We start from the raw sequence: 18,451 nt of genomic DNA, 5'->3' as shown, positions 1-18,451 counted from the left end.
AAGAGATTCAGTTTTTATATATGAAAACCCTTAAAAAATTTATGCACTTACATAATTTTGTCTTAATCCACCATTTCCTTACTGAAGATTATTGACAAAATTATTTTTTTTAAGGTAAATTATTCCTCTTGGTCATTTCTATATTTGCTTCTTGGGGCCCACATATTGCATGTTATCTTTCAGGAAGAATATACAGTCACCATTTTTAAGTATTCTACTATACAGCCTCTAATTATTTCACTTTGAAAGCCCTAGTTACAGTGCAATTCTTTGCATAGGCCAATGCAAAATATTGTTCATTCAAGTGTCTTGCAAGTTCCAACTAGGAATAGGATGCTTATCTAATGTGTCATGCTTTTTTCCATTTGTGAGATGATTGAAGTTACTAATTTCCACAAGCTGCTTACTTATACATATGCTATATCCAAACAGGGTATGCTGTGCATAAGCTTACATACACTTGAACTAACAGTGATTTATGTATTTATTGTACTTACGGAATGAAAACCATGTAATTCCTTGTTAGCTGAGAGAATTTAAAATGTTATTTAAAGAAAATATTTGAAAGTGATTGAAGTAAGCTAATTTTAATTACATGTTTAATTTTATCTAATAGCTGTATGGCAGACTAGAAATGATCAAAGCATCTGTAAGTAGTGCATAACGTGAAGGCACATGCTCATAAAAGCCATTGATAGTTTCCACAGGACTCTCAGCGAGAAGGAAAAAAAATAAATTGCAGGTTAGCTTGCAAACCAGAGCTTGCAACAAGAGCTTCAAACAATCTATGAATCTTAGAAGAAAGTTTATTATAGAAGAATTATAACAAGTTGGGGATGTAATACCCACTTCACCTGTAGAATATTCTGTGACTGACAGTTGCATTTCCTCTGATGGTTAGTGCCCAGTTTCCTACCTGTGAAATGTTAGAGGATGATGAGAGGCTGAGTTCATTAGTAGGGTTCAGTAGATAGAATGAGCTCTGCAGACTGATGGTCCTAAGTGTCAGTGATGGCCCTACATGTTAGCTCAGTTGGTTAGAGCATGGTGCTAATGATGGGAAGGTCACAGGTCCGATCCCTGTACAGGCCCTTCATTTTGGAGTTGGACTCAATGATCCTTGTGGGTCCCTTCCAACTCAGAATATTCTGTGACTCTGTGGCTGGTGAATACAGAACAGTATCCTTTCCTGTCTTTGCATTTTGCTTTTTAACAGAGTTGACACTCATTAACTCCATGAAAGCAAACACTTTTGTTTTAAACGTAGTTACAGCTGGCATTTCACAGTCTCCACTTTGCTTTCTGGGCTCAGCCTTCTTCTCCATCTAAACATGCACAACATGGTCAACAGTGAATAAATTTGTCTGTAGATTTTCATCCCTATTCGATTATCCTGAACTGCACTGTTCAACCTTACATTTAAAATCAGCTCCACTTCCTCAGCTGAAAACTTGTATTAATCCATATGCTAAAGAACATGATGTACAATAGGATGTTTCATGGGGAGGAATGTAATGTACAGCAGTAGCATTAACCAGAATGAGCTGATAAAAATATGCAAATTCATCATGAAAAATTGACATTTTGCTGTCATCCATTTTTAAAGTTAGAATGAAATGCTGTATACATATCCATCCGTATTCTTCGATTTTTCTAGAGAGTTTCACATCTAGCGAAGTTCAGCAGCTCCATTTTTCCAACCATGGTACTTCTCGATCTGCTTCATTTAATTCTTCATTCAGTATTTGGTAATGTGCACCCCTGCCCTATGCAACCTGTTCCAGCTGGCTTGTGTCAGGCCGACTTTTAAAGGTGAGATTCACTGTGTAAGGAAGTCTGTTAAATTAGTATAAAGGGAAGGCAAACTTGTATTTTTTTCTGGGGAAAAAAAAAAAAGAACCATGCAGGCACTTCTTAGCAACAACTACCTAGATTTTATTTACCTTAGCTGCTGATAATCCTGTGTACCCCATCAGCCTGTAGAAAGCTCTTTTTCCTTATTTGAGCTGTGTGCTTACATAGTCCATAAACACAAGAATTCTCATAATATTAAAGGAAAGTCACTCTCGCTATATGGACATTCTTCTGTATCTCTCTATCTGGGCTGTCAGCTGACTGTATCCAGTCTGTGGGAAGTTGCCCCTTTTCTTCAGTTCATTTCTTGCCCTTTTCCCTTCCAGTCATTTATTTCCCTCTCTCTTTCTATCTTCCTCTACCAGTTTTCTAAAGAATAAACTTGAAGGCAGAGCATCAGATATTAGTGACCTCTGGTCTTGCTTTTGTGGATTCTCTGTGCTCCCTGACTCATAATTCAGCTTCTTTCTGTTGGCAAAGAGAGAGAGGGAAGGAGAGTTGTACATATTTTTCATATGGAAGTTTTTGTGGCCAGCAATTCTCAGTGATGATAATTGGTCCAGCAGTTAGTAATAAATAATAAATCTTCAGTCTAGGCAGCACAGTTAAACTGATCTCCTTTCACTTTTCATGGGTTCCAGAATATATCTTTAAATGAGAAATGATGAGGGAATTGAGTGCATCCTCAGTCAGTTTGCAGACAACACCAAATCAGGAGGGAGTGTTGACCTGCTGGAGAGTAGGAAACCTCTGGAGAGGGATCTGGAGAGGCCGGATTGATGGGCTGTGGCCTAATGTATGAGATTCAAAAAAGCCAGGTGCTGGGCCCTGCACTTTGAAACCTATTGGGTCACAACAAACTTATGCAACACTACAGGCTTGGGGCAGTATGACTGGAAATCTGCCTGATGGAAAAGGGATACAGATTGACAGCAGTCTGAACATGAGCCAGCAGTGTGCCCAGGTGGCCAAGAAGGCAAATGGCATCCTGACCTGTATCAGAAATAGTGTGACCAGCAGGATCAAAGTAGCAGTTGCCCCCCTGTACTCAGCACTGGTAAGGCTGCATCTCACATCCTGTATTCAGTTTTGGGCTCCTCACGACAAGAAAGACATTGAGGTACTGGAGAGTGTCCACAGAAGGGCAACAAAGCTGGTGAAGGGTCTGAATCAAAGGTCATATGAGGAGCACCTGAGGGAGCTGGGGGTGTTTAACCTGGAGAAAAGGAGACTCACGAGGGACCTTCTTGCTGTCTATCTGAAGGGACGGTGTAGTGAGGTGGGAGTCGGTCTCCCAAGTAACAAGCAATAGGACAAGAGCAAATGGCCTCATGTTGTGTCAGAGAATGATTAGACTGCATATTAGGAAAACTTTCTTCACCAAAAAGGGTTCTGAAAAACTAGAACAGGGTGCCCAGGATGAATCACCATCCCTGGAGATATTTAAAAGACATGTAGATGTGGCACTTAGGGACATGGTTTAGTGGTGGGCTTGGCAGTGCTGGGTTAACTCAATGATCTTAAGGTCTTTTCTGACCAAAATTATTCTGTGGTTCTATGGGCAACATTATAATAAATATTGTTACAGTAATTTTATTTAATGGCAAGTATACACAGGCTGGTACCAGTACAGTATGTAATTTTAAACATTTTAAAAGTTTTAAAGATGATTAAAGATACTCTGTGGGAGATCATGCCTACTAATCCTTTCTCGCATGTTAAAGTTTTAATATAACATAAAGTCCAACAATTGCTATATATTTACAGTAAATTGAATGAAAATATGGTTAGGAAATAGGAAAAAAGATTGTTTCTTCACAATTATTTTAGAATTTATAATTTATGTCTTCAAAATTGTTTTATAAGATTTTGAGTGAAAATAAATCAGATTTCAATTCTTCATGAGACTAGTTATCTGATAAAAATTTTTGTGAGAATTATGATTTTATATTCACATGTGTATTACAATAAGTATTCCTAGGCTATGCAAAAAAAAAAAATAAGAGAAGTAAAGTTTAGTAGTGTTAAGGCTAAAAAGTTGGGACAAGTTCATCCTTTTGGATGTGGTGCAATTTGTATTATTTATCATTACAGTCATTGATATTAATATATGAGAGAATTTAATATACACTGTACCTGAAAAGGATTATACAAGGGCACTGTCCAGCAGACTTGCTATAGAGAGTAATGCCTCTCTGCTGTGATTTGTGAAGCATAGTTCCCTGGCACTGACTTTCTCAATGACAAGCGTTTTTGAAATATGTGATTTATCCCATAGAATTTGGAGTGCTGGGATATAAAATGCAATATGTAATTCTGCTATTGCAAGACTTTATTTATGTTACATGATATGAAAAAGTAACAAAAGGGAATGGTGTCTTTTGTAGTGACAACTTTCCTATTCTAAAATGATGGGATAAGCAGTACTTTGATAGAGGAGACTATTATGTATCAAAAAACCAAATCCCACAGAGATGTTGGGGCATTCCTTGCTGTTTGTCTCACTTTCTCATCTTTACTACCTGAGCCTTTGATGGATGAATGTACTTGAACAATAGTCAGATCTATGTTATCATGCAGGCAAACTTGAGATGTCTAGAAATAAGTCTCTCTTAAAAAAGAGTAGAGAGCTGTTACAGTGTTCATTCTTCTTATGCCTTGAATGCTAGACTGATGAAATTTTACTTACAGCCCAACTCTGTGAGATGCCCTTATTGAGTATAAGTCCTCATTAGTCTCTCGGTTTGAGATCCATCACCATTAAAAAGTGGATTGGCCGCTTCATTATCCCTAAAGAAATCAAGTCAGCCTTCTGTATTAATTTGTAAGGTGCAGCTTTCCCCCTTTGCCAATTCACTTCTTATTTTTAATTTATAAATAATTTTTTAATTTCCTGGTTGCACACCACCAATTCAAGCACCAAACATGGCAGAAGAGATCTAAATCTTTGATCCTGCAAAATCACCCAGCTTTTGTGGAGGTATGCACTCCTTACTGCTGTTGGAGTTCTTTCATTAAACCTGAAACAGGAAAATTTTGTCCTAAAGTGGAACTACCTGTTGTTAGCTATGTGGTTACTCTACAGAAATAAAGCAGTTTGAGGCAACTTGCACTGAGGTATGTGCAAGTATGAAATCCCTGAAAGCAAAGCAGGGGCATGTTGCTGCCTTTTGAGCAGGGTGCGTAGAAGTGTTGTAAAAGGTCTTTGGCCAAAGTGCAGATCAGCATGCAGGAGATCTGCCTGTTTTCTGCCACTAGCCATTCTGTCTGCCCATGAACAAATTGCTAAATCATCCTATGTCACCATGCCTATATACAAAATGAAAATAATAATTCTGTTCTTGCATTGTTTTGACCTAAATTGTTGTTAGAGTATTGTGCCAGGAGCTGCAGAAAGAACACAGAATAGCAAAACCCTTCCTCTAAAGTTTGCATCCTTCAGACTTAAAGGTACTGTCTACAACTATTGTCATTAAAATATATTATTTAAAATAAAAATAATAATAATTAAAAAAAAGAAACCACCCCCAAAAAAAGCTTTAGGCTATACTATTTACCCATCCCTTTTCTGCATAAGCTCACATCTCCACTCAACAAAGCAGTTGAAGACAAAGTCCAATGTCAAGATGATGTGAACTGAACAAAAAAAATTACTGAGCTAGCCAGCAGGTTGGTCAACTGACTTGATGTAAAAAGATTTTGCCTGAGTGTTCATCCTAGTGTGAGTTTTCAAATAGTTGGAATGTTCTGTTGAGCATGAGGTTAAACTTAAATTTTTGAAGACTGTCTGGGGAAAAAGGCTGGGGGAGTGCAAGGCAGGAGGGGGATGACAAAGGTGACAAGGTGACCCTTATTAGAAATCATTTAAATTTTTAAAAAAGACCCAACCAAACAACTCCAAACCACAAATAAACTCACAACAAAATCCTGAGAAGTAAAATGTGCTGTACCATAATTTTATCTCCTAAAAATCAAGTATTGCTGAGAAACTGATTTTGGCATGATTGCTAGAGAGAAATCTTGGTAACTAAGTCACTACATTTATATACAACTGTGAACACATTGTGACAGCCTGGGCAGCTTCTAGTTAATGAGCAGAAAGACTGAATAATCCTCTAGGTCAGGATGGAGTCGCCCCGCATCTGCCCCTATTGCACTTTAGATTGCAAATAAGTGGAAGGCACCAGTCAGATATTATTTGCTGATTGCTTTTGGTTTTTTCCTCTTTTACAGAAACTATTAATTTTGAAATAAGAATGGAATGCATTTATGTTAAAATTATATATATTTCAGTGTGGTTATTAGCTTTATTTGCAGACAAACATCATTAAAGCTAACACGTGCCTGTTTAACGGCCAGGAACCATTCAAGTCAGCCTCAGCATTGCCACCATTGCTGAGCAGTGTCTCTTAGGTCTTTACAGAAATGATGCTGTCTCAATTCAACATCTAGAATTTTAATGTCCTTTTTGACAAATAAGTGTATATGACAGGAAATAGAAAATACAAAGAATATTCACACTACTGTGTGAGTTCCCAAGGCAGCCTGAACAAATATTTTAAGTTGGATTTCTTAAAATCCTTGTGACCTTGCTTTCTAAGTTCAGAGTGTGAATATCTTTGTTTCTGCAAATCTGTCAGCAGAGGCTAGAAATCGAGATTAAATCAGTTTGGAAAAAATTATTGAAAGAGTATAAAGCTATCCAAAAAACCCAATGCAGATCAATTTTTTTACCTGATTTTGAAATTAATATGCTAGAAATGTAAAATATGTAAATAATCTTTTCTTTGGGAGAAAAACAGTGAAGGTGATGTATGATCTGCACATGAAAACTTTTGTTTGCCCCAGTACACCTGAGACGGTCCCTATTGGTCTGACCTTGCAGACCTCCAAATCCTCTGGAAGCTCTGTGGAAGTCAATGGCCTTCACCCACAGCTAGTCTCCAGGTCCTGGATTTGAAGATTTACACATTGTTGAAAGAAGGTTATCTCCAAAATCTGAAGTTTTATTAGTGATTTTATTTTGTAAATTAAGGGGGAAAATATTTTAAAGGATTAATTGAGAATGTCAAGCCTTTTCCTCTGAGAGTAAATTCTTTTTGACTAGAAGAGGAGACAGTTAACTTCTGAAAAGCATCAAGACTGATGATTTTGTCTATATAGCATTGACCTGGAAGCTCAGCCATTCAGACTAATAAATCAGGCAATTTATATTTAATCATTAACTAACTCCCGAGCTGAACAGCTGTTCAAAATTAGAAATGGGTCACCCCGGCCAGGATGACATTACAGGCAATCTATAATGCATTAGAATAAAATTATAGTGATTTTTAACTGTCTGGAAATTTATTACACTGCATGTTCCAACTCTTAAACTCTTGTTAGCCAATGTCACTAGTGATTTATGGTGCTTGGCTGGTATGGTAAAATTACTGAAGATTTAAATAGACAATCATTCTATGTTTAGTAAATCTTCAAATTTCAAAGCTATTTTGGAGAATGAGGTGGGTGCTCTTTATTGTTTATGACTTACCAGTTAGTGACAACAAGAAGAGAGAATGGATAAATCAAAAAACCCTCTTGTAAATTAATGGATTTATTGTCTTGTTGCCTTCAGTTAATGATTTAAAGAAAAATCCAATAACTTCTGTAGGCAAAAATGGATGTCTAAAGCACTTCAAAACAAAACTCCTGTATTGCAAAGGTTGCTGTTAGAGCCTTCAACAGGAATGGTCCTTTACATGTAATTTGTTGGGCATCTTTTATGAATGGAATTGGGGTTTAGGAGGCCTTCACACACCAAGTTCCTGTGTTTATACTGTGAAACATTTACATGATAGCTCTTTTAACCACATACTTTGATTAAAGATACTTCTTTTTTCTTAGTGGCTACTTTATATTCCTCTTTTATAACAAAAGAGTCTAAGTCTTCTGTGATCATAGAATTCTGTGTCTGTCTTCACAAGGTAGGATGTTTAACCATTTCAGTAAATATTTCTGATTTTTCTGAAAAATATCAATGGAAAATACTTAATGAATAAAAAATTTAACAATTAGTTTGTTACTCTGTTTACATACACATAGAAAATTATATTTTAAATGAGAGTGAGTTGTTATTTGATTTTATAATTTGTACAGCTTTCAAGAACAAGCACATCTAAGAGTATTATTTAAGCTCTTAGGCAGCTGACACCAACAAAAAGCAAGCATTTAACACAAAATGATATGAAGTATGGAGGATACATCCTATTCAGAGATTTTCATCGATATTTTATTGCATCATATAAAGGACTGGAAAAATATTATTTGATTACTGTCATTGCTCTGAAAAACAAATGTCTGTATGGACATACAGACAAATGTCTTTATGGGTAAAGAACAGTCCTTATAAAGTGCTTTCCTTCTTTCATCCTGGCCCTTGCTTTGCTTCAGTTCCTCTACTCACTGGAGAATGATTTCCTGAGGTTTCCCTGATTGAAGTGAATAAATTGTGAAACTATTTTATCTGAAGTATTTCAAACAAGACAAACAAAGAAGAGATGTTATGGCAGTCTATTCAAATTTTACATCTAGAATTTTTTCAGTTTGAAGATGACTCTAATGGATGATCAATTTTTACCTTCCTTTCCATGCTGAAGCTATTTGAACATGCATTCATGCATACATTCATTCCTTTGCTGGGAATTGCATACACAGAACAATCAAAGGTTAATGTGCCAAATACTGCTAGTTTGGGTTTTATGTCATGGCACACATCCCAGTTGAAAAAGAGATGATTCATGTCTTTAACATTAACTTTCTTTAAAGAAGATGCATTCATTTTTCTGAAATCCTTTAGCCACCATTTTGACATTTTAAATAGATGGCAGGCTGTCTTTATAACATCACTGGAATAAAATGACAGCTTTCCACATAACTACTTATAAGAAATCATCAATATTTGAGACCATTCCTGACTATTCATACAAAATATTCCAGGGTAAGTGTGGTTAAGATAACCTCTGCAGAGTGCACAAGGGAAATTGGGTTTCTCTGTAGGGAAAAAAATATATGAAGAACTTTGATACTATCATTGCAACTGGAAGGAACCTTCTGAGATAATCCACTCCCACTGCCCAAACTGGATTTGTTAAACCAGGTTGTCCAGCACCATGGAAATTCTACAACCTCTCTGGGCGACCTGTGTGTTTGGCCACCCTCATCTTTCCTTCTATTATAATTTCAAATCATTGCAGCCTTAACTGAGTAAAACATCTGGAGCTATTAGGTAAAAGAAGGCAGATAAATAAGAGTAAAAAATCATGCAAGTCTTCATAGAATGATTTGGGTTTGAAGGGATCCTAAAGATTATCTAAGTTACATCCCCCCTGCCATGGGCAGGGACACCAACTCTACTGCCTTGGTCCTTCCCTTGGAAAAAAAAGTGTGAGAAAAAAAGATAGAATTTACATCTTTATTGAGGTCAAAACAGCTTTTTCTTTTTTTTTTTTTTCTTTTGCCTTTTCTGAATGTTGCTGGAAATCCTTGCACTGGCAGTAGTATACCAGCTGCTGCCTATATTGCAGTGTGCCCACCATGCTGTATCTGATCTACACAAAACTGATTACTGAAAAAAGTCTGTAGATAGAATGTTTGATGAAGAGTTCTATCCTATTGTTTTCAGCTTCAAAAGTTTCAAATCACCACGAGAAAGTATGTATTGCTTCCAGCATTTGCAATCTTTGGAAGTGTATCTCTTGCTGACAGAATACTTCTGCTGTATTTTGTGTGCTTCAACTTTTTAATGTGGAGATTAACATTAAACATTCTGTCACTTCCATGTTGCTCAGGAGATAATGTTTTCCAATTTTGTTTTGAAGTCTGAAAAACATGTATTTGAGTCAGTCCGTTGGAAACCTCAAAGCAAAAAAGAAAACTTTATGTCGTGGTATCTTACTTACTAGCAGCACTCGTGTTTTTATTTTGGACCCTTCTCAAAAGAGTAACTGATGGGGCATTTCTGTATTCCTTTTCTAAAGGCAGAAAAAAGTAAAATTTACTGGACAAAATGGGAGTCTCAGGAGCCTGCTTTGTTAAAGTTGCTATCTTTCAAAAATTTGAAGTACAGATCTGGTATTTGTTTTCAGTATATGTATATATGCACATATATGTATATATGTGCACTAATATATATATATGTATGTGTATATATATATATATGCATGCGCACACACATACGTTCTTTAGATTACAGGTATATTCTGAGTGGCATGAGAGAGAGAGCGGTTCTCTTGGGCAAAAAAAAAATCCCTTCCCTTTCCAATTCTCAATGCTGAAGTCTGCTCTTTATGACAGCTTTGTAACAGTGAAAGTTATAAAAAGTGATAGACCTGTACAGACAGTCCTATTCTGCTTAGCTTTTCAGGTCCAGAAAGAGCATGTAGTTATGATAATTCCCATTTTTCTGTACACAGGAGAAACTGATAGTACTCAGTAAATGCATGGATGTTCTAATCCTTAGGGTTGTTTTTGCAAAGCTTTCTTTCTCCTTACTTGTGAAGCTTTGGACTATTCCTTTCTTCCTTGCTGCTGCAAATGCTCATCACCTCTTCCTACTTGTTTCCTATATTCACTGTGTTGCCTATATTTCCATACTGTTTATTAATAGTCATGTATAAAAGGAACATCAAGTTGTTCTATGCCATGAAGTATCAGCTTTGTGCAGATACAGTGACAATAGATGTATCTATATGTTAAAATATTTTCCTTGCATTGTGTGAAAATTAATATTAGGAACCCTGATAACACCCCAGTGCTAGTGTTTTTCACAAGGAAGTATTTCAGCTAATAGAAATGATTGTATTACTTGCCTTACAGTCCAGAGATAAAACAAATCATGTTTTCAGTCTTTTGATATATTTAGATGAATGTATTACACATGGAAGATAGATATGTTGCATGCTTGCAGAGGGCAGTGTATGCCTGTTGGGACTTTTGTTCCTATATTTTCAGCAAATTCATCAAAAGTTAGGTTTATTTGGGGCTCAGGGAATAGAATCAAGGGTTAGACAATTTAAGGTGGTATGCATTTTGTAATAATATGACATTGTGCCACAGAAACTGCACTAGAGGTGTGGTGCCATTCTTATTACTAATAATTGTGCCGTTTTGGCTCAAATTAAATATATGTAATGCTTTTAATTTAAATGACCACCCATATACATGGGTTATTTTGTTTCAGCGTGTACTTTTTTAAAAGATGCTCCAGTCTAGTCTGGAGCTCTAGTCTGAGGACTAGACATGTCCAGGGAGGAGGAAAATTTTGATGGAAGAGTTTTTAAGACACTTCTGAATGGGATAGAAGATTGTTCAGGCTTAATGCTGATGATGTTTTCCTTTATTTATACATTTTGAATTCAATCCAAAACCCACAAATAAGGAAGTCTGGGATAACACCATGAAGGAATTGGTGAGGGTTTGCCCTTTGCTTCAGTAAGTAAAAGATCAATTCCAGGCATCTGGTATAGAGCTTCTGTTATGCTTCCACGAACCACTTTTGTTTTTTCCAACTTAGTTATTCACTCTCTCTTACTCTGCATTAGGCATTTCCCTTCCCACCCATACCTGTTCGGTAAGCACTGATTTCAGATGGTCCATTTCTTTTTGATTTCATCTTCTTGTAAATGCCTGTGACAGTGTAGCATCCAACAAGCATCGCTGTCTGATGGCTGCTCTATCACAGCTTCCTTCTTAGTGAACAGGCGCTCACACAAGAGCATTGCTGTACCTGGCACCCCACAGGGAGCTCCAGGGCTGCCTCTGCCCTCAGAGATCATCCCATTCTCTGGCTTTTGAGCATAGTTGAACTATATTAATAAGATACCTTGGGAATCCTGTTTTTATAATTTTTGTGTGGATAAATACTGATTTATGTTCCAGAAATAGCTGCTTGAGAGCATACATAAGTATTGAATTTGCACTATCAGAATACACTGAAATTTATAATATACAGTGGTTTTTTAATATTATTGAACTATAAATATTTTTATGAAGTGAATATCTTAAGAGAAAACACGTTTTTTTGAATCTGTTATAAATATGATAAACTGCTTCTCATCACATTTCCTAGAATATTCTTTTGCATTTGAAACTCCACAGGGATCCTCCTTACTTTTCTGCCTTACTTTAATTATATCAACCCAATTTTCTTGTGCATTGCACTGAGTCATGTCCTGCTACTTGGTAACCTTGCTGGATGATTATATTCCACTCTGGTTCAAGAAGGTTCCTTTTCCTGTGATGGAGGGCCTGGACCCAATTGCCACATTGACGGATGATGCTACAATTGCAGCATGGAGTAACGAGAGACTGCCTGGTGATAGGATGCCAACAGAAAATGCCACTTCTCTAAGACACTGCAAGTGCTGACCTCTGATGATGGATCCCCAGCAACAGGGAATTAAATGGATAAAGAATACATGTGGAGCTGACCTTAAGTCATACGTCTAGGACAGAAAGGGTATGTACACGCTGAAGAATTGGTTTTCATGTTTACTGCTCTCAAGTTCCCCTAATTTTTGTAAGGGATTAGTGTTTGTTGGAATGCACTTACCTAAAGACTTGAAATATTGCAACACTCTGCTTATTTATCCATAGCATCATTTTTCATTTAAAAAGTTGCTTGAAAGGAAACTTGCTATTTGCAAGTGTTGGGGAGGATATAAAGTAGAGGTTGGAAAGAAAGTGGAGGTTGAGGTGCACTTCTTTTGAAGGGTAAATTGCTTTTTCAATCGTTAAGATGTAAAGCCGGATGATATGACCTTACTTATCCTGTACACTTTAGTCAGCAGAACACAGCATGTGCACCTCACAGAGGGAAAGATTCAACCCATTGTGCAGCATCCAAGGCAAAATATTACTGAATTATATGTAAGTTGATAGCACTAGCATGTAATTGATCTGTTCATATATTTTCTTATCTTTACGTAGATTTAGGGAGATAATGCTCCATTTCAAAGTTTATTGTACTAAATTCCAGATATAACACACAATTACACAACACAGTAAATGTTCATAGCAATGCCTGATTTTTTAAATACATCTTAATCATCTAACCCATCTGCTTTGGATGAACTCTTTTCCCTCACCTGCCTTGATTTGTTTTTCATTCTTTTCCAACCCATACAAATAATTGTGATTTTTCCATTTATACCCTGTAATACCCTGCTATGTGAAGCTGTATTGTCTGCTTACTTATCCTGACATTTTTATCTACTCCTTTTTCCATGCCTGTGGAAACAGAGTTCTCCCAAGCTATTCAGATTCTAACCCTTCGAGAAAGTATTTATTGTTTAGATGAGGATATACCAAAAGATGTAACACAAAAACATAAAATGTAAAAATAATAACAAAAGATGAAATACATATGTGCTCCCCCAACATCTCTATGTTAATTCCAGTATCTTCAATGTGGGGCTGTACCTCACATTTGCTTATAAAAAAAGCCTCAGCAATATATTTTTTGTTTAATATGAGGACTAGCAAGAGCATAGGTAGAAAAATGTTGAACTCAAGATTGTCAAACTCTCAACCACTAGGAAATTCTTTGTGAGCAGTTTTGCATGGGTTAATAATGCTCTTTTATGAAAACTTCTACATTTTTATTATATAAATGAAATCTTTTGATAACCAGCGTTTATCTAATATTTTTATTTATTTATTTTTTCAGGTCAAGTTTTCTGAAGACCATTGAAAGAACTTTGGCTTTTGATGAGACTGTACTAATTGAAAACATGGGTGAATCTATTGATCCCATACTTGATCCCCTGCTTGGAAGACATATAGTTAAAAAGGGAAGGTATGCATGTTTGAGTAATCATAATTTTTCTGTGACAACTGGATCTATATTGCTTTGATTGCCACATTTTGCTTACTGCTTCATAACACTTCATGAAATAAATTATTTCTTTTTAAAATGCAATGACTAAAAACTGGTGATGAGTGGATATTAAAATGTTTATATCTGCATCTGATTAGATAGCAAAATTCTCAGTTTGCAAACTGAACTCAAAATACAGTACAGTTTTTCAAACTAAGGTGGAAATCTTTACTTTTTTTTACTTCAAAAAAGGATTAAAACAAGGACGAGCAAATATTATAGTTTGGCTCAAAAGAAAAGAAAGTATTTAATTTTCTTGTTAGGCATCTATAGCAAAAGGGAAAATATTGGAAATTACAGGCTAGATTTGGATTTAACAATATAGGGGTTTCCAGCTGCAAAATCAGCTTAAGAAAGCTATGCCTCTGCCTTGCAGTGAATTGCCATAACTGCTTTTTGGGCCACCCCATGAAATAAATCAATGAACTGGTTTAAAAAGAAAAAATGAGAAACAAAAACAAACAAACAAACAAAAACCCAAACCAAAGCAAACAAGTAAAGCTACTGAGGAAAAACTAATATGGTAGAACCTAGGGCAGAAGGGCAGAAATGAGTAAGCCAAAGATGGCTTACGTTGGTATTGCCAATCTTCCATGCATCAAACCAGTCCAGTTGATCATGCTCACAAATCCATTGAGGCAGATGTCAAGGTGGTGCTAATGTCTCCTCAGTTTTACCTAGAAACATAGGCTGTTAGCAACAAAACTCACATACCCCATTTCTCATGTGAGTGCTCCAAATACCCCAGTTCAGGGACTGTTCTGATCTCCCCCTCCCAATGAAAGGGCTACAGCTCTGCCAGCCTTGTGAGCCCCACCCCAGAAGTTTGTAGGTGGACATTCAAGTAGGAGATTCAAATTCATAGCTGAGTTAGTTTGTTTTCTCTGGTCTGACATTGCAGCTGCAGGAGTGGTAGATGGTACAAGGGAGGGTAACCTTGTGTTCTGACCCTTTTGGAGTGTCTGTAATCTCATTTTTCATTCACATGCCCCTTTTTTCCCCTAGATTTTGAAAAATTATTGTCAAACTTAGAAAATGTCATCAAAAATATTTCCTAAGATCTAATTTAGATACCTTTAGATACACATTTTCAGGATGATAATAGGAAAAATAAAGAAGCTTGTACTCGGTGCAAGAGAATTTCAGTCTGTAATGTCTTCCATCACTTTTCACAGAAACTTCCAATGTGATTTTTGAGTCTTCTATGCAGCTGTCAACCTAAATAATAATGTTGCTTTGTGGTTGCATGAGAGTACACTTGGTAACCTCATCAAATGTTTCATCTGATGAACTGAAATGCTATGCCATTGTTTATGTTCAAATATGAATTTATTTTTTTCTGAAAGACTCTTATAGTCTTGTTTGCAAACAACACATCAACATGTTAGATTTGTTGTATTGAAAAATGTGGTGTTTATTCTAATATAAAGTCAAAGATCCTCCTGAAGCATTTCTGAATGGGTCTCAAATGCTACTCAGAGTCTTTAGAGTGCTTGCACAGTTTCAGATTGTCAAAAGAGAAAATATGTAAAAAAGGATAAATAAAAATAGTATCTAGTTTTGGACAAATTGCCCAAGCTTTCTCTCCCTTCTTTCTCCCATATTTCATGCACTGGTGACTGCAGAGAAAATCTAGGTAGTACAAAACAGTTCAAATCTCCTTGCATACATGAAACTTCTGGAAGATGCACTCTTGCTCTGCACTGTGAGACCTTGAAATGATCCCTCTTTGTTACATTTTTCTATAGTGGTATTTGAAATATTTCAGAGTAAGAGCATACAGGTTGCTTTATAATCCATAGTGAAGAAACTCTACCAAAAATTAGAATTATACTGATCGAAAAGAGAGATCAGAAATTCCACAGGCTAAAAGATTTTTAAGGCAAGAGAGAGGGAATAGAAATAGAAATAAATTGGATTGAAAAGGACAAGGGTCACAGCAATATAGTTTTGCCTTAGCAAAGGCTTCCATGTAGCACAAGAGAGCTGTGCACATAGATACAAATGCAAATATATGAAGCTATTAAAAATAGGTCCTTCTGCTGAATATTTTAGGCAGCATTACATGACCTAGCATTCTGTGCCTCACTGAAGATGCACAGGTCTCCTTTGTGGGATACTAGTAATATATATACCCCTTTATTACCAAATATGCAGAGTTTTCCTCATTCTGGATTCATTTCTGTCATTTGTTTGTTTTAGTAGTTGTGTCAGGTACTTTGAATTTTTTTTCCTAATAAAGAAAGACTAGAAAGGTATTTGTGATAGATATGGTGCAGTCCAGCAGTTGAAGTTCATTAATAATTGGAATGTTGCAGAGTATGAAGTAATGAATACTAATTACTCCTTTCATGTCTGACAGCACCCCATGGACCAATACATCAGCCTAGACTTTAATTTGGTTCTAGTAATGGTTTCATCAATAGTACATTAATTCTGTGTTTGAAAAGATGTACAGTTGAACCTGACCCACACAGTAGATACCACTGTCATAAAATGGCCACATACTGACAACAACTGGATAATTGCAAATAATTAAATCCACTGAGCTTCAGACAATCCTAATTTTAAGTAAAATATATCTTATCATATTAATCGACAGAAAGCATAGCAAGGGAGATGTATCAACTTGTACTCCTTCCAAAGCACATTTACTAGCCTTCTTATTAGAGAACTTGCTGATCTGTGAAGCAGCTTCATGAAAGTACTTTTCCCCTTTCTTGTTTACCAAGATGGTTCTTATGTTGGACTCTTGGATATTCTGTAACACCAGCTCCTGGTATTGTTTCTGAATGAAGCCTGCAAAAGAAATTCTCAGCCTTTAAGAACTTCACATGGATATAATTTATATTTTCCTCAAAACCACGTGACTGCAGGGTGAACTGCAGGTACTTGTTATCTCTGAAAAACAGACTTCATGCTTAAGCACCTTAGTATATATTTAAAAGCCTAACAAGTTAAAGGTATTCAAATTTTTAATTTTAATTTTAGAGCTGCAAAGATGCTCCGTTGTTCTTACTGTGATGCCTATGGATTTTTTTGATTTTTAGCTTTTTGTAGATTTTAGAAGTAGTTGTGTGGTAAATGTAGATTTTAATGTAGCTGTATAATCCCTTACACTTTAGCACAGTAGTTTCCACTTACCCAAACTCTTTTCCCCATTTCATATTGAACTTTCTAAATTCCTTTAGCTTGTTTAGACTTCCCTGAAGGTAGGCCTTCATTCTGTTGAAGAACATTTGCACCCTGACTTGAACAACAAGATACACCAACAGGCAAAGCAACCTTCAAAACCCAGAACCTTGGACGGGCTCCAAGGACTGGACGTGCTGTGACAAAGAGGAAGATGAGGAAGGGGGAATCTTAGAGGCCCCTGACTCAATTTCCAGAGGAGCATGCCAGGGGCAGAACTGGGGGGTGAATAGATCTGGGATTGAATGGACTGTACCTTAAATTGTGGAGCCCCCCGGACACATGGCGTGCACGTGCGTCTGTACCCCCATGGTTTGAAGGCCTTCTGTTAAAACTGCTCTCTACCTTATCTCTGCTGGTGCCTGGTGAGTAATTTTTTGGCTCCCAAGCGATTCTTTAAGGCAACAATGCACTTTAGACTGTGGCCTTATGTTCAAAATGGTTTTAAAATGATAAGATTTTTGCTAAAATATTTCAGGATATTTGCTTTAAGAAGTAGGAGAAAAGGAAAAAAAATAAAATAATTTTAAAAAAAATCAGTTGTAATACATAGCTGTATATAAGCATGAAGGGCACAAGAAAAAAGTAAGTAAAATTTGGGTCCAATGTATTAGCAATGTATGCAGCAATGATTTAAAATGCAAATACTGAGATTTTTTGAAGCAGATAAGTTAAGGCATAAAAGTAATCAGGTACCAATTCTACAATGGTGTATGATTTTGGCCCTCACCTCCTATAAGAGGAATGATGCCATTAAATTGGTTTGGTCTGGATGGCCTTTATTATTTGAATTTTACCTATGTGTTTCCTATCCTGTCTCCGCAGCACCGCTGTTTTGGAGATCACTGAATATGAGTATTAATTATAATAGATCAATGTCATTTTGACTCATAGGAGAGAAGACAGAGGAATAAATTTATTGTTCATAAGGCTCCTTTTTGCTGTAGCATGAGCTGTTACACCTGCTCAGATCCTTTGCACAGTCACAAAGAGGTAGTCATGTCTTCTCAGTTGCAAGATTAGGTTATTACAAAATTCTTTAAGATGTCTTGAAATTTGATTTATGTGCAAATGTAGCTTGTATGAACAAGTTTCCCTTCTTATGTGGCATGACTATTATTCATGAAACAGCAAGACAATTCACTCGCTTTCTCCACAGGGAGAAGCTTTCCTTGCCTTGAACGTCTCACCGGCTGTGCAACTTCAAGGCAGTGCTTTTCCCACTGAACTAGTTTGACCAACTTGCACAGTTTGCCTGCTGAGATTGCCTAGTAAAAGCTCCATTCTGCACTTTTTTCACCTGACTTATTCAACTTCATTCTTTAAATTACTTGTTGGAGTTTGCAAGTTGGTTCCAGAAGGTTTTCATTTTAAGCAGCAGGAACTGAAAGAAGGCTCCTTCAGAAAATGCGTTTATGCCTCTTTCTTCCCACTGAAAAATATTGTTTCCCTTTCCTTTGCTGTCCAAGAATTTACCACTTCTTTTTA

The 18,451-nt window shown here is 36.4% G+C and overlaps 1 protein-coding gene across 1 annotated transcript in view; it reads left to right on the top strand.

The window, feature by feature from the left end:
- DNAH11 (dynein axonemal heavy chain 11) overlaps nt 1-18,451 on the top strand; it is a 102,773-nt gene that overhangs the window by 59,893 nt on the left and 24,429 nt on the right. The window contains exons 10-11 of the mRNA XM_064675385.1: nt 12,115-12,352; nt 13,562-13,690. The gene's annotated coding sequence lies outside the window, so the exon portion shown is untranslated. The remainder of the gene's footprint in view (nt 1-12,114; nt 12,353-13,561; nt 13,691-18,451) is intronic.

The sequence above is a fragment of the Pseudopipra pipra genome, chromosome 1 (assembly GCF_036250125.1).
Source record: "Pseudopipra pipra isolate bDixPip1 chromosome 1, bDixPip1.hap1, whole genome shotgun sequence".
In the NCBI taxonomy this organism is placed as follows: Eukaryota; Metazoa; Chordata; class Aves; order Passeriformes; family Pipridae; genus Pseudopipra; species Pseudopipra pipra.
The sequence above is the reverse complement of the archived record's forward strand: the minus strand, read 5'-3'. Positions and strand labels throughout refer to the sequence as shown.